A 14833-nucleotide genomic window follows, 5' to 3' on the forward strand; every position below is an offset into this window, starting at 1 on the left:
TCATGGTATTATTTGGTCACAGTTACCTCCTATCACCACTGGGTGGGGGTCAAGAGCCACATATTCTGAGTCCTCTGCATTTTGCTGAGATCCCAAGCACTGGAGTCAGGCCTGGGCGGGTGGAGGGAGAGGCAGTTTCTTCCACATGCTCTCAGGAGTTTCTCCCTCTACCCTTGCTGTCTCCTCTCCTGTGGTGTTGGCTTGATGAGGTCATCCCTGCTTTAGTATTCACCTCAGTAGGGGCTTTCCCCTTGGCCATGAGGACCTTTGGGGATCTTTGGTGTTCCTGCAAATGAGTGTCCCCTCCCCAGTTCCTTCCCTCTTGGAGGCTGCCCATGGTTCCAGATCCTAGTCTTTTGGAGAGGGAGAAAAGTTTTCTCTTACTCTCTTCCACCTCCTTTGAAGGGAGTTCCAGCTTCTCTGCCCTCCATTGTACGGCTGTTTGTGTCCCCCAGAGTTCTTTTGTGTTGTGTTTGGATGCCCTCTGTTGTAGTATGAATGTCTTTTTGTTGTGCGGTGGAGAGGCGAGATTACCAGACAAGCTCACTCTGCCATGATGCTGATGTCCCAGAGTTTTAGTTTTGCAAGATGAAAAAAGTTTGAATTTTTGGAGCAAAGAGCCTGGAGCACTGGATCAGGGTCAGCCCACAATCTTCAGTTTTTGTGGTCTGGATGTCTGTTCTCCTGCTGACTTCTCAAACAATTGCTTGTGAAACAACTGCCATTTTGACACAGTCTGAGAGTTTGGCCCAGTCTAATGTTTAAGACAGCAAGGCTGTTTCTCTTGAAAGGCAGCTCCAACTCCATATTAAAATGGCTCCATTATAGTCGATTTTGACATTTTCCCCTTTTGATTGAGATCTTTCTTTGAAAGCATTGCTGATCAACTATTGGAAAGCATTGCTGATCAACTGTTAAAAAACATTGCTGATCAGTCATCATAGCATCCTCCATCCTTCATTTTAAGGAAAGCTCATTCCCAGTATGTCATGTCCCACACAAGGAGAAACACAATTTCCTTAAGAGCTTTAAGTCCTACTTGAGCAAAAACAGCACCAGAGCAGACACCATCATATTTCTTTAAGGGCAAATACTGTCTATAGTTCCTTGAATTTTCTCAGGTGAAGGCTCATAAGTGTTAGCAGTCATATAAATGCATTGAGTGATTATTATCCAAGTGGTATTCTTATAACATTGAGTTATGCACAGGAGACAGTTTTACAACAGTGAGAATTTCTATTATAATAAATAAAACACTAAGTTGAAACTGGAGAATAGACCCAAACCAGGCCATTCCTGAGGGTAGCCAGTTAAAGTGATCAAAAACCATGGAGTGTCAGTGGGCACAACATTTAACAATTCGGTTTGTGTTCAGATTTTGTCTAGTTCAGTTTTTATTTCAATACAGGTGTTTGCCAAGGAAGAGATACCAAGGAATAGAGGCGTTTACTGCAGGAAAAAGCCATCCTGTTCAGCTGGGAGATAAGCACAAAAAATTCTATTACCTAATACAAGTTGTGCAAGAGGATCCACAGACTTTTCTTTGGCAGCTATTTCTTTAGTGACAGATATAGCAATATCTGTCAGGGATTTAGAGAAATTTATGATCATATATTTATCCATGACGGTGCCTATCCTAGGAAATAGGTTTTTTTTCAATCTGGCAGCTGTGCTGGGGTTTCTACCAACAGGCACTGAACACCCTTGACTATGTGTGTAACTAATTTTACATTTTAGTCTGTGAAGTAAACTCAATGGTGATGCCCAATACAGAGTTTTTGATTGGTCACATAATGAAAAAAGTTTAACCAACAATCCAGTTGCATAATGACCTCTAGTTTGGTAGAAATTTAAACAATGTGATTTACACAGGCTTTTCTGCAAAATGTAAGAGAAGCTAGACCCTAAGGGAGTACATACCATGGAGTCATTATAATGAAATTGACAAAACCAAGGATTTGATTGGTCAGGCAAAGAATTCTAGACACTTAGGACAAAGAATTAGGAGAGGAATGGCAGAGAGATTGGTAATTAAATGTACTAAAGAATCTCTAGACTTATGTACAGAACGGTGCTCCTGAGGACAAACCCAACAGTCAGAAACATTTCCCCCTTTTTGAATAGATTGGGAGATGCAGAGAAGAATATTATTTTTCTAACAAAGAGAGAGAGATAAATAAGGTAAGAGACACATTGAGTAAAAGGCGTACAGTCCTGGTCCAACCGTTTGGGAAGAGCTGTCTGTCTCAGATGTCAGTTGCTTCTCCTCCTGTACAATTAGATTTGGAGTCCTCCGGAATTTGTTTAGCATCTGCACCAGCGTCTGATGACTATATTTTTGGTGGAGCCTTCTTTAGCTGTGAGATGTATCATCAAATTTGAATGCTTTCTAGTTCTGTATCAGTGTCAGTGGTTAGGAGCACTTGGTAAGGTCCTTTCCAGCAGGGCTTGAGAGCTTTCTTCCTCTGATGATGCTTCCAGAATATCCAGTCTACAGGCTCTAGACTGTGACCATAAGATCCTTTAAATTGGAATCCAGAGAAGCTTCTTTAACCTCTTGATCATACGCTTGAGTATAAGACATTAGAGAGTCACAGTAGCTTGTGTCGTACCAGCATAGGACAACAAAGGGTCTGCTGAAGATTGCATATCGGTAGACATTGATCTAATGGTGACTAATTTGTGTGGAGTGAGATGATGCTTTTGAAAGAGGTTACTTTGAACGATTAGTGTGACCAAAGGCATTACCTTAGCCCAGGGAAGTCCAGTCCACATGTATGTAACAAAGCCTCAAGGACAATGAACAGGACTGAAATATGACATCTACAAAAGTGCAAACATAGTTTTTCTCTTTACAATTACCCTCATTTTTGTACCAAAGAAAATCCCACTAAAACTAATTTGTTTATATTAAAAAAAATTGGCCTAATTTTTTATATAAGTAAAAATACTGACAGAGGCTTTCTGAATTCCTGAAGGATAAGGTAGAAAGAAAAAGTAAATGTTTTATATTTTTTCACAAAGGTATGTCTTACCAAATTTTTGATAGCTTAGGAAAAAGAATTCTTAAATTCTGGAAAAACAAAACATTTAGAGTATCTTCTTCAGTTCACATAATCTCATGTAATTAATACGTATATCTTGATCATTTGTTAGGATATTTTGAAGCCGTCATTCTCTCCATTAAGTGTCTGTAATTACCTACCCAGTTCAGTGTTATGATGTGAAAGTTTTTCAGAAACCTGTATTGTAGACTGTGTCAAAATCTTTTCCATGAATCTCTCTGAAGGTGAAACATATTGCAAAAGCATCAAATAAACAATAACTCTGTAAATGACAAAAGACTTAAAATGGCATGGCTAAAGATTTGATTACAATAAAATTGACAATAAAATTTGATTATTCCTGTGACATATAATATTTTTAAGTAACTAGAATTACGGGAGATAACATATGAGGACATAGATTTTTAAAAATTTGGCACTGTATTTGGAACGTTTATATTAACAACATACACATATGAGGATATCCATAAAGAAAGTTTGTCTTTACTTGTTTGATAATGCTTCACATGTAATTTGACATATCAAATAAACATAATTAGATTGCAATGTCTGTTATTATGAGAAGAGAGAACAAATTCTCTGAGAAGTCCCATGGACTCTCTGGTAGTTCTCAAAGGTACTTGTAGGGCAAAAAAAGATTTTGCTTATGATTTAAATTTTTGGGAAGTTTGTTGGAAATATCAAAAGGCTTTAACACACCTGGTCAAATAAGATAATAGGTCATGATAAAACAATGCTTACTTATCCATTTAACTAAAGTGACAACAGAAGATGTCAAAGGCAAACACAGAAACTTAAACTGTAAAAAAAAAAAAAAGGCTCTCTTAAAAGAAAGATTTCAGCTTTTTGAACATGGGAAATTATTTTGAGAAAACATAGAATCCCTGTATTTTTGGTAGACTTACATAAAATTAAAGAAAAATCTTTTATAACCTCTTTCTCAAGAGCAGGAAAACAACTGTCATTTTAAGAGAGAGAAAGGCAATTTCTAATTTTGTACCAGTTTACTGTTGATATTAAACCATTTACTTAATGAAATTAATTCCAAGCTTAGCCAACTTGCCCATGCACAAAACTCTTTACCCAAGGTGCCTCTTCCACAAACCTATAACTTTTCTTTTTTTTTTTTACTTTCAGAACATGCCTTTTCCTCTTTCCCATAACCAGTTTTACTTTAGGACAAAATTTCTTTCTTAACAAAAAAATCCCTCCATCCCTTTTACCTTCTTTATTGAAAACATACATTTTATCACAGGATAAATTTTTAATGAGTCACAAGACATGTTCATTAATAGACGCAAACACCTTTTAGTTTTTCTGTAAAAAGAAGCAAAAAGTAGGTAAACCTATGTTTAGTAATTAATGTCTAATATTTTATCTTATTTGGAAATGATCTACTTACTCAATAAATTTTCATGGGTGTACATAATTTAGAAAAACTCTAATGTTTCAAGTTACCAAGAGATTTTGAAGTTATTTTTAAGTACATTTACCATAACACATAAAAACTTCACCTAAAAACTTTTTATATTTCTTATATCTATTTAGTTCACTTGTTCCTAATAATTATATTTAGATTGCCTACAAAAACTTGTGAAACATTAGACAAAATCCGCTATTATTATAAGTGATTTTTATAGCTAGCAAATTTTGTAACAAGGATAACATGAGCTTATTTCATCAATAAACCCAAGTAGAATAGACATGGAGTCTGTATCATACCCAATGCTGATAACTCAGAGAACATGCCTATTTCAACCAAACCAAGGAATCTAAATAAACTTTCATTTACCAAAAATTATTCTGTATCGCATTTACTTGCAAAACACATATGGGTTAGTTTCCGTTATATTTCTGAGAAGAGTAAAGTGCTCAATTCTTATAAGTGCTTCACCTTTAACGCAATTAAATAGAGCTCTTAAATTTGGTAATACCATCTAGAGGTAGAAAATATGTAAAATATTTACAACATACGTATATAGACACAGACAGATGTAAACACAAATCTTATAGCCTCCATTTAAATTTTTTTCTTAGATTTTCTAGGCAACTAGGTATACAGAAAGTTAAGTCTCTTCTATGCTGCATGAGGAGTATGTATCAATATAACGGGTTAGGTAGAGAATTGTGCAAGATAGTCCACATATAAAGATGTACTATTCATATATATACATAACAAAGTGCAGTGTTCAGTGCTACAATGAGTGAGAAAAATGTAGAAGCCATGGTGGAACAAGTTCTGAGAGGAAGGAATTCAGAATTGGTTTCTTTTCAAAATTGTCAACTTAAAATAAAAAATCTGAATGAAAATAAATTTAAAGGTTTCAAATGATGGTCTCACTATTTCAAATCATGCTTATTGCTACCTTACTTCAATTATAAGGACACATTCTGACAATTATTTCACATTTATTCTTTATAAATAAATGAACCTACATTGTTGATTTGACTTCCATATGACTTTCTTTGACAAGGAAGAGAGCTTAAGAGAGATCATCTATGAGCTTAATGTTAAAGAAGCGAGAGAGAAAAAAGCAGACTCTGACAGTTGTCTACTCAGCTTGTCTGATTAAACAGCGGGGTCACGGGGTCCTGTTGATCATCACTAACTGGAGTCGGGGAGACCTGTAGGGGGAGCTCTCACACCTTGTCACATGTCATCAATTACTCCAAACAAGAAGACACAGAAGCTTCAACGTCTGACAGAAAGTACAGCTACTTCACTTCTGAAGGGAGAGTTCTCTCTCTACCTGCCAGTAGCCCAGCCAATAAGAAACGCCGCAGCTCAGCCAACGAGAAGTTGTTGTCACCCCGAACTTCTACTTTCCCCCAATGAACTTTGTTTAGAATAGACCATCCTTACTCTCTTCTTTCATTATGAAAGCAAGCTCCTCTCCTTTCTTGTCTGGATTTGCCTGTGGTTCGCTACAGCATGCGCGTCCCAAATGGGAACTCTTTTGGCTATTCCAAAATAAACTCATTTTGACGGTAAAAATAATAAAATTAGCTTTAAAGTTGACAAAACTTATATTTCTATATATTTTATCCTGAATAATTTCAAATGATGTGAGACAAGAAAGGCCCGTTTGGTCTTTTTGTCCCTCTTTATAATGGCTGTTTTTAAATATGCACTTTTCAACTCTGATGAAGTAAGATTTCATATAAGATCTACTTTATGGAATGTATTAGATCAAGTGGAGACAAGCAAGGGATATGGTTGGGATGACAATATTACATTTTTAAAATAGCAAATAAAAGAAATGTGCTTTGGAGGGCAGATCTCAGAACTGCATTTGTTGGTATGCATCTAGAAGATAGAGTAAATGTTAGATATCAAGTTGTAATTAAAATATTGACACACTATACACCAAAGCTATCCAAATATTTAATAGTTTCACTTCTTATATACATTTATTTTATATATAAGATAAAATATTTTACATATATTTATATGTAATGTGTATGTTATCTATATTATCTGTATACTATTACATATATCTTGGAAAAAGAAGATTGTTATATATGCCTGTCAAAACAAATATGTAAGGACAAAATGAAAGTGGTGGCTATTCAAAAAGAGTGGAAACTAGGAAACCCTTAGACGAGGCTTTCAATATCCACAAGGAACCCTCTGTTCTGTGAATGTTACAAAGTAACATCGATAACTCAGGGGCACTGGTTGGCCAGTTGCTAAACCACAGTTGTGTGTGTGGTCTGACCAGTAATCAGTTATCTAAGTAATTTAGTCTGTGTGCTGCGACCAGTCTTTGTTTAAAGGGAGTTGGCGGTAAGAAAATATGGAAGAGGAGTGGGGTATAAGTAGATTATAAAATCAAAATTGATTTTCCAATGATGATTGGGCTGATAAATGTTAGTGTCGTTTCTCCTGAGGCTTGTGCGTTAACGGAGGACTCAATAATATATTCTGTCTGCTTTTCAAAGGTGAGTTAGGGGGTTTATGGAACAACGACAATAAAACCAAAAAACTTTCATTTGGGAGCAAAGAAAAGGCATCAGGATTACCCAGTAATTGGAATTCACAGTGTGATTGCTTTGTTCTCAGGACACTGTTCACAGGGAGTTTCCAGTTGGAGGTTTGTTTTCTCCAACTTGAACATCACCTGGCCTCCCACAGAGACTATTTACGAAAAACAGGGCAGGTTAAAGGCTCAGGGACTGAGTAAAGATATACATTGTCTGTCACATAACATGAAAAAAAGGCTTGAAAGCAGCTTTGTTTCCTTTGCTAACCAACTTCCGAGAGCTGGGAGCCCTGCCAGTTCAACTCCTTTCTGGACAGACCAGGGCACTTGTTAGAGTCTGCACTATAAAAATAACAATGTATAACAAAGTAGAAGAAATGACAAGCACTTGCACCTGTAGTTTGGATCCAAAAACAACAGCTTGTTAAAACATCCCTAGGGTTTCCAACTCAGCTCTCCCAGGCATTTTGGAAAGTAATGAGGTCCCACATGGACATAAGGAGAATTTGGCAACATGAGATAAAAAAGAAACTTTGAGAACAAGTTTTAGGTTTGCCTCATGCAATTCTCATACACAATGGATGGACCTTTCGCGTCTGATTAAACTCGGTGTGTTTCTGTGTTGACAAGCATATTGGGAGTGGAAGGACAACAGTGTGCTCAATTTAAAGTAGTAGAACATCAAAATGAGCTCACTGGGTGGTTGTGGGCTCGTTTAACAACTATGCTCATGTTTCTTGAGGCTCTTCCGTACTTGATGATTGGCGGTTGGAATAAGTTCATCATTCCAAGGATGCACTGTTTTCTCCAACATTACCACTTATTTCAGTATCTTGAAGTCATCACTCCAGATTCATAATAGCTTTATTTCAATATTTTGACCATGTCAGCATTTATGCCAAAACTATCACTGAAATAAAAATATACTTGGGTATATTATTGGATGTAGAAATACATATTATTCAACTCTTTTACTTCATAAGAAGGTATTTGATTGTTTAAAGTTTACACACATTTCACTTATTCATAAAGCCCAAGAATGGAGGCTAGACTATTCAAAAACAAAACCCAACAAATGGTATCAATTTGGTAAAACATTCAGTCAAGTCAGTAAAAAATACAAAAATCATAGGATAGGATGAATTGACTTATTTCAGTCAGTACTTCAATTTCAGCACTCATGGAAGGAAAATTATTGATTATCTTGGAGAACTTTTAGGATAAGAAAAGTGCTGTTAGCTGTCTCTCCTTCCTACTGCTCTGGTAATGCACCAGCGCAAGATTAAATTCCTCGTCTTCTACGGGGGCTTCTACCTTCCCAGCTACTTAAAGACAGCGTTTGGATTGAAACATGTTTGAGGCCTCCCACAATCTCTGCACCCCCATTTTTTCTTGTGCTAATTTGAAAGAAAGTATTTGGATCCAATAAATGTTTAAGATAATAATAACATAATTATCATTATTATAACATTATATAACAGATGTTAATAATACTTCAGATAATTAATTATGATTTGGAAAGTCATACAATTTTCTAACATACTGTATGGCGCTTAGTCTTTGTGTATCTTATTAAAGGGTGCAAAATTCATAGCTAATTTTTATTACCCCTTACCTCCATGCGCTCTTCATTTTCTCCATATTATAACAGCTTTTTATATTTCTTACCTTCTTTTCTTTGTCACATACTGGGCAGATATCTCATTATTGTCTTCTAGTAAACTAAATTTTTATTGGGCTATGTTGATTCTAGAATGCATTCCATTTATTTTATTTTTTATTTCAGTGCATATATTTTACGTTTCCAAGATTCTGGTTTTGTTTATTTTGCATTCATTTTTCTCCTTTCATCCTTCCTGATTTGTTTCAAAATTTCCTGTTCTTTTAAAATAGAAGTTATACTTCTATTTCATTAAATTTCAAGTGTGCATGTGTATGTTGCAAGACTTTTCTTATCCACAATATAAATTCAACCTGTAACAAGTTCCTATTTCTATGGTAGTTTGGGGTTATTTTTTTTTTAACATTAGACTCAACTATTTGGATCTCTCTCTCTGTGTCACACAAATACACAGACAAACTCATTTACACATTATATTCTGTCTCCCACCATCTGTGCTTACCCTTTCTGTCTAGCAGCTTATAACTTCCTCTCAGCAGACGTCTGGGGTTCAAACTCAAACCTGGTTCCCATGATTCATGACTTGAGTTGTGTTCCCCATTCAGATATTGTGGACATAGCAGGTCCACAGCCAGAAGACAGTTTGTCTTATTTCCTTTGCAGTAATACTGAGCCTTTCTCCTCAAATTCCTGACCTCAAAACTTCCCATTAAAAGCTTAACCACAGATATCAGTTTGATTAATATGTATTAGCCCTTTGCAAAAGGCAAAAGCCCACCACGTCCTCCGACATCACATAAAGGGTCTTGCTCCAGTTCATCTCTATCTCTGGGAAGCTGCTGCCCTCTGCCCCAGTGACAGAGCCTGTAGTTCAGATCCACCCATTCTGCAACATTTCACCTGTTTCAGATCTGCAGATATATTTAACTAGAGTTTCTCGTCACAGAAAACTTTTCTCCAAACGTGTAAATACACATGTATTTGATATGCATACTATTAGTCTTTGGGGTGTGTCTGGAGCAGAAATTGTTTAAGATTCTTCCACAAGTTGGTCCAAATTTATGCACTTTTTTTGTCGCATCTACAGTAATACGTCCTCCATCATCTTTTTGCTTGTTTGGGATCCCACAACCGTTGATCATCATTCTGGTGAGAATAAAGTAATATTTTATTGCTGTCTATGGATTAGGTATGGAAGTGATCATCTCCTCCCGTATTTGTTAGCCATTGGACTTCCCATTGCTGTGAATGTTCAAATCAACTGCTGATTTCCGGTCTACTTTGGTGCAAATGTTATTGAGTGCTTGCCATATTTAGGTTATTTCTGGAACGCAGTGAGTGGATCATTTGCTTAACAGAAGCAGGTCTGTGTTTGCAAGTATATCGAGAGTGGGATGACAATAGTGTACTCGTTAATATGGTGAAGTAGAACCACAAGGTGAAGTCTCCTTAGTGGTTTTGTGCTGATTTTTGAAACTTTTAAAATTAAAATTATTTTAATTCTTATTATGAAATATATTGTACACACAGAGAATACATCTTATTAATATTTACACATTTAAAATAAAATGTAATAACCTGTGATCATCACATATATAGGAAATATACATCAGCAATCCATTCAAACCCCTGGTGGCCTCTTCCTACATTTCCCAGAGAGCTACATTTTTAAATTTGTTTCAGTCAATCCTTTGGTTTCTTTATAACCTTATCATAAGTGTTTGTATCCTCAAATACGTGTGTGCCTCTTTTGAGCTTTATATTCAAAGAATCACACTGAAAGTGTTCGTCTTTTCTTTTCCTGCCTTTTGTCCTGGGATACGCTGATGTGCCGATGTTTATAAATCACTTAAAAGGATAATAACTTCTGTATAGATTTACGTTGTTTAAACACAATCTACTCAGGTGTTTTCCTCTAATTTGCTGCAATTACAAATAAGAGTTCAATGAGTGTATCTAGACAAGTCTCCTTATGAAAGTAGAAATTGTTTTACAGTGAACACTTAAGACAAAAATAAATGATTGTAGAACTTTTACCAGGTAATTCCTGATTATTCTTCAGTGATTGCACAGATTTATGCTTCTCCCCCAATGCATCCGAGTTCACTGTGTGTCACATCAGCATCCAAACCTGGTCCGTTCGCTCACTTGAGTATTTGACAAAAAAATAGCAGGTGTGGAATACTACCTAATGCTTTCATTTTAATTTCCATAATTATTAATTATACTCAGTGGTATTTGATATGTTTATTGGTCATCCACAATTTCTGTTACACTATTGTTCATTCCTTTTGCACACTTTTTTTCTAGTGGGTTGTTTGCCTTTGTTTTGATGGTTCCTAAAGATTTCATATATATTTGCTTGCTGATTCAGTCACTCATCCACCTGTCTAGGTGACCTTTCCCTTTGAATGGCTCTTAAACATCTCCGACATCATAAGTCCAAACCTGTATCCTGATCCCCCATCCCATACTGCCCCAGCACCTCCTTCCTCAGTACTTTGAATGGCAGTGACTTTTTTCAGCGCCTCAAGCCCAAAGCTTTGAGGTCACCCATGAGGGTTCTCACTGCACACACTCTGTGTCCCGTCCACCAGCTTTTCTGTTGGTTCTACCTCCAAACACACCCAGAATCTGGTGACGTCTCAGCACCTCCACAGCTACCACTCTGCTCTGAGCTGCTCATAACTTTCACTCGAATTTCTGAAATGTTTGCCTAATCTCCCTTCTTCAGTCCATGTCCCTCAGCAACCTACCCTCAACAGAGTAGCCCGAGTCCTATGTGAGAGTCAGATCATGGCACTCCCCAGCTCAAAGCCCTGCAACAGCTTCCCAGCAACCTTGGAGCCAAAGCCATGGTCCCCATGAAGGCCTCCAGGACCCTACCAGTGTAGGTCCTACTTACCCTCTGACCTCATCTCTCACTGCTCTCACCTTCTCCTCTTCCTTCCAACCAAACAGGCATCCATGTGATTCTAGAACACACTGTCCACAGTCATGCCTGAGGGCTGGTGCACTTGGAGGTTCCTCTTACTAGACTGCTCTTTCTCCAAGAATCTATGGGGTGAATTCCCTCATTTCTTTCCAGTCTGTGCTCCAAAGGTAGCTACTCAGTGGGGCCTAGCATGAGCTCCCCACTATCACCCCCGTCACTCTTGATTGGCCTCACTTTTGTCCCACTTTTCCTTTCACTGTAGCACTGATGATCTTCTAGCATACAATAGAATTTACCTATTTATTATGTTTACGTTTAGTATCTAATGCACCCATAAGCATTTTTGTCTTTGTTCTTCACTGATGCATCCAAAGTGCTGAGGACATTGCTTGCCATATTGTACTTGCATTCAACTGGGTAGATACTAGTTGAAGGACAAATAAAAGTCACGCATATAGAGCAGCGCACACAAGTGTATATGGTGATGAGTATAGGAAACTCGGGATCCAACTACTTAGGAATAAATTCGGACAACATTGACAGGCTCTCCCATTTGCTGTATTTTTGGGAAAATAACTGAAGCTTTTAGTTTCCTTATTGCAAAAATGAGGCTAAAATTGTATCAGTGTTGTCACGGAAAAGTCAGATGAGACCATAATTATTTTGTTTTGTAAGGCATTCTTTTGAGAAAGTTTAGAATTTTCTCTTTACCTTTTATGGTCTTAAACTTTACAAATATGCCCATGTGTAGATTTTTTTTACTATATTATGTTTGGCATTGCATATCAATTTTGAGGGGGAAATATAATCTTGCTTCAACTGGGAAAAAAATTTCATTATTTCTTCAAATATTTCTTCCTGTGTATTTACTTACTTTATTTTGGTGATGCTTATTATGTTAAAGCAATTTGTTTATCTGGATGTTGTCTGAGAGGGTTACACTATGTGACAATTCAGCAGAATAATCAGTAACTGGTTATGTCTGTTCTGTTAATTAGCACTTTGTTTTAGTTATATATTCTTTAACAATTAATTTTTGTATCTGGCATTTTCATCCAGTTTTCCTTATACTTTTTTTCCCTTTGTGTTTCTTATAAAATCTTTATCCTTAACTTCCAGAACCTGTTTACTATTTGTTTTAAATTTTACTTTATGGTAAATTAATCATTTTTTATATGGCACAAGACTTTTGTTTTGTTTTACTTTATTTTTAGTTTGTTTTTCTCAGATATCTCCTATTTCCCCAGATATATTGCCTACTATTCCGGTAAATGTATTTCTGTGACTAAATATTAAATCCAGGCCACAATTTATGTCCCTTCTACGATATGTCTTCAGTCGTATCCTACAAGTTTGAAAAGCATCTCCTTCTTTTTCGTAACTCTTGATATATTTCTTTTTACGTTTTCCTAAACCTATAGCAACTTAGAAGACTTGTTCTCAATTTCTAAATGCATAATTCTTTCTTATTTTTTCCTTATAAATATTCAATTTATTTTAACTTATTTATGGGTTGTAATCAATAGTCATTTAATAAATTGTGTATTTGTGTAACTGAGTTATTCAAAATCTTTACATCTTTTGTTGTTGTTGTTTTTTTTTTGCTCTATGAAGAAATTCACTTTAACACGCACAACTTTAAGACTTTGCATACGTTACAACAGTGCATTAGGGATACAAGCTGTAAAACACTTTCCATTCCTTTGGATTTTGCATATGATGGGTTTGCATCAGTCACTGCAGGTAGATTGAGCAAGCTTTGTTTTTGTGTTTGTTTTTTTAAACATGCATTCAACTAGATATGATTCTGAATAGATTAATACTCCCTTTTTATCACTATAGTTAGCTAAAAAATTGCCAGGCAGCCCATAAAACAGGTTTTGCTGTAAGAACAACCCAGAGTCAGCTGGAGACTCATGGCGCTGGGACCTGCTGGGCGGGCCGCAGGAGTGCTAGCTAAGTGTCAGAGCATTAGGAAGAAAGTCCGGGCTGGAGGCGCCAGGCCTGCAGCACCAGCTGTGGAACCTCCATTATGTGACCGCACAGCTCCATCCTCAAACATCGCAGGGTGATCACCACTGAGGGGGCACGTAGCTGTAGGTGGGTGTTCCGGGGGCCTGATATGTGGGCACCGTGACTGGGTGAGGGGCGACAGGAGTTGGGGAGTGGGCAGTCAGCAGGGTACCTGCTGACATCGCCATAGTGGTCCCAGCCACCATGCCCATGGTGACCCCGTTGCCTGTAGGTGGAGGGATAGGTGCAGGGTACACCGTCGCCGGCATGCCATTGGGCTGCACCACCGTGGTGTGGTGGACGACGTGAGGAGGTGCTGCCTACAGGGGTTGTGTGCAGTATGTGCCTTGCTGTGCGTATGGGCTCTGCTGGGGGTAGGCACTTCGCACGGGGTACACGGCGGTCTGGTAGGGGCTCGGGGAGGAGTATGGTGGCACTGCCTCACTGGTGGGGGAACAGGGCACTTTGTAAGGTGTGCCAGGAGTGTAACCTGTTTGGAAGGTGGGGTTCGCTCCAGGGTACATGTTGGGGGAGTAGGCGGGAGCCGCTGCTGTGTAGCCCATGGGGAAACCAGCTGGATAACCAATTCCTTTGGCGTTTGCATAGGGAACCCCAGAAGAACCAGGGCTATAAACAGGATTCATGATTTCAAGAACATGACATCCACAACCAAGGCTAAGACAGGAGTCCAGATCAGCGCTGTCCAACAGCACTTTCTGCAGCGATGAAGCTCTTCTCCATGTGGGCCGTCCGATAAGCACCCATCAGCTAAAGTAACAATCGCTCCCCGCGCCGCGGCGGGCGGCCTGGGCCTCGCTGACCAGCGCGCCGGCCGGGGGAGCGCCGCGAGGCCTGCTCCGATGCGGGGCCCGAGCCGCCAGGGCCAGTCTCCACCGCCGCCGCCGCCGCCGCCGCCGCCGCGGGCCTCTCCCCTGCTCCGCGCCCGGCCCGCCTCTCCGCAGCCCGCGCGACCCGCCCACGCTGCTACATCTTTTGTTTTTATATATTCTTTGATATTTTTGTTTTTCTCCCAACATTGGAGTATGAAAATTACTTTATAAATGAATAAGTTGAAAGACTTATATACCGTCAATGCTCATATTTCTATCTTCATTTAACTGTTTTTTATTTATCACATATCTATATATTTATGAATGCCTTTCTCCATTTAGTCCATTTTATTTATTTTATTTGTTTCAAAGTGAATTTCAGACAC

The 14833-nt window shown here is 38.1% G+C and overlaps 1 pseudogene; it reads right to left on the reverse strand.

Annotated features, from left to right (window-relative positions):
- Positions 1 to 13491: 13491 nt before the first annotated feature.
- LOC139043316 (myelin-associated neurite-outgrowth inhibitor-like) lies at positions 13492 to 14276 on the reverse strand (annotated as a pseudogene).
- Positions 14277 to 14833: the final 557 nt, after the last annotated feature.

Source organism: Equus asinus, unplaced genomic scaffold (assembly GCF_041296235.1).
Source record: "Equus asinus isolate D_3611 breed Donkey unplaced genomic scaffold, EquAss-T2T_v2 contig_2, whole genome shotgun sequence".
Taxonomy (NCBI): Eukaryota; Metazoa; Chordata; class Mammalia; order Perissodactyla; family Equidae; genus Equus; species Equus asinus.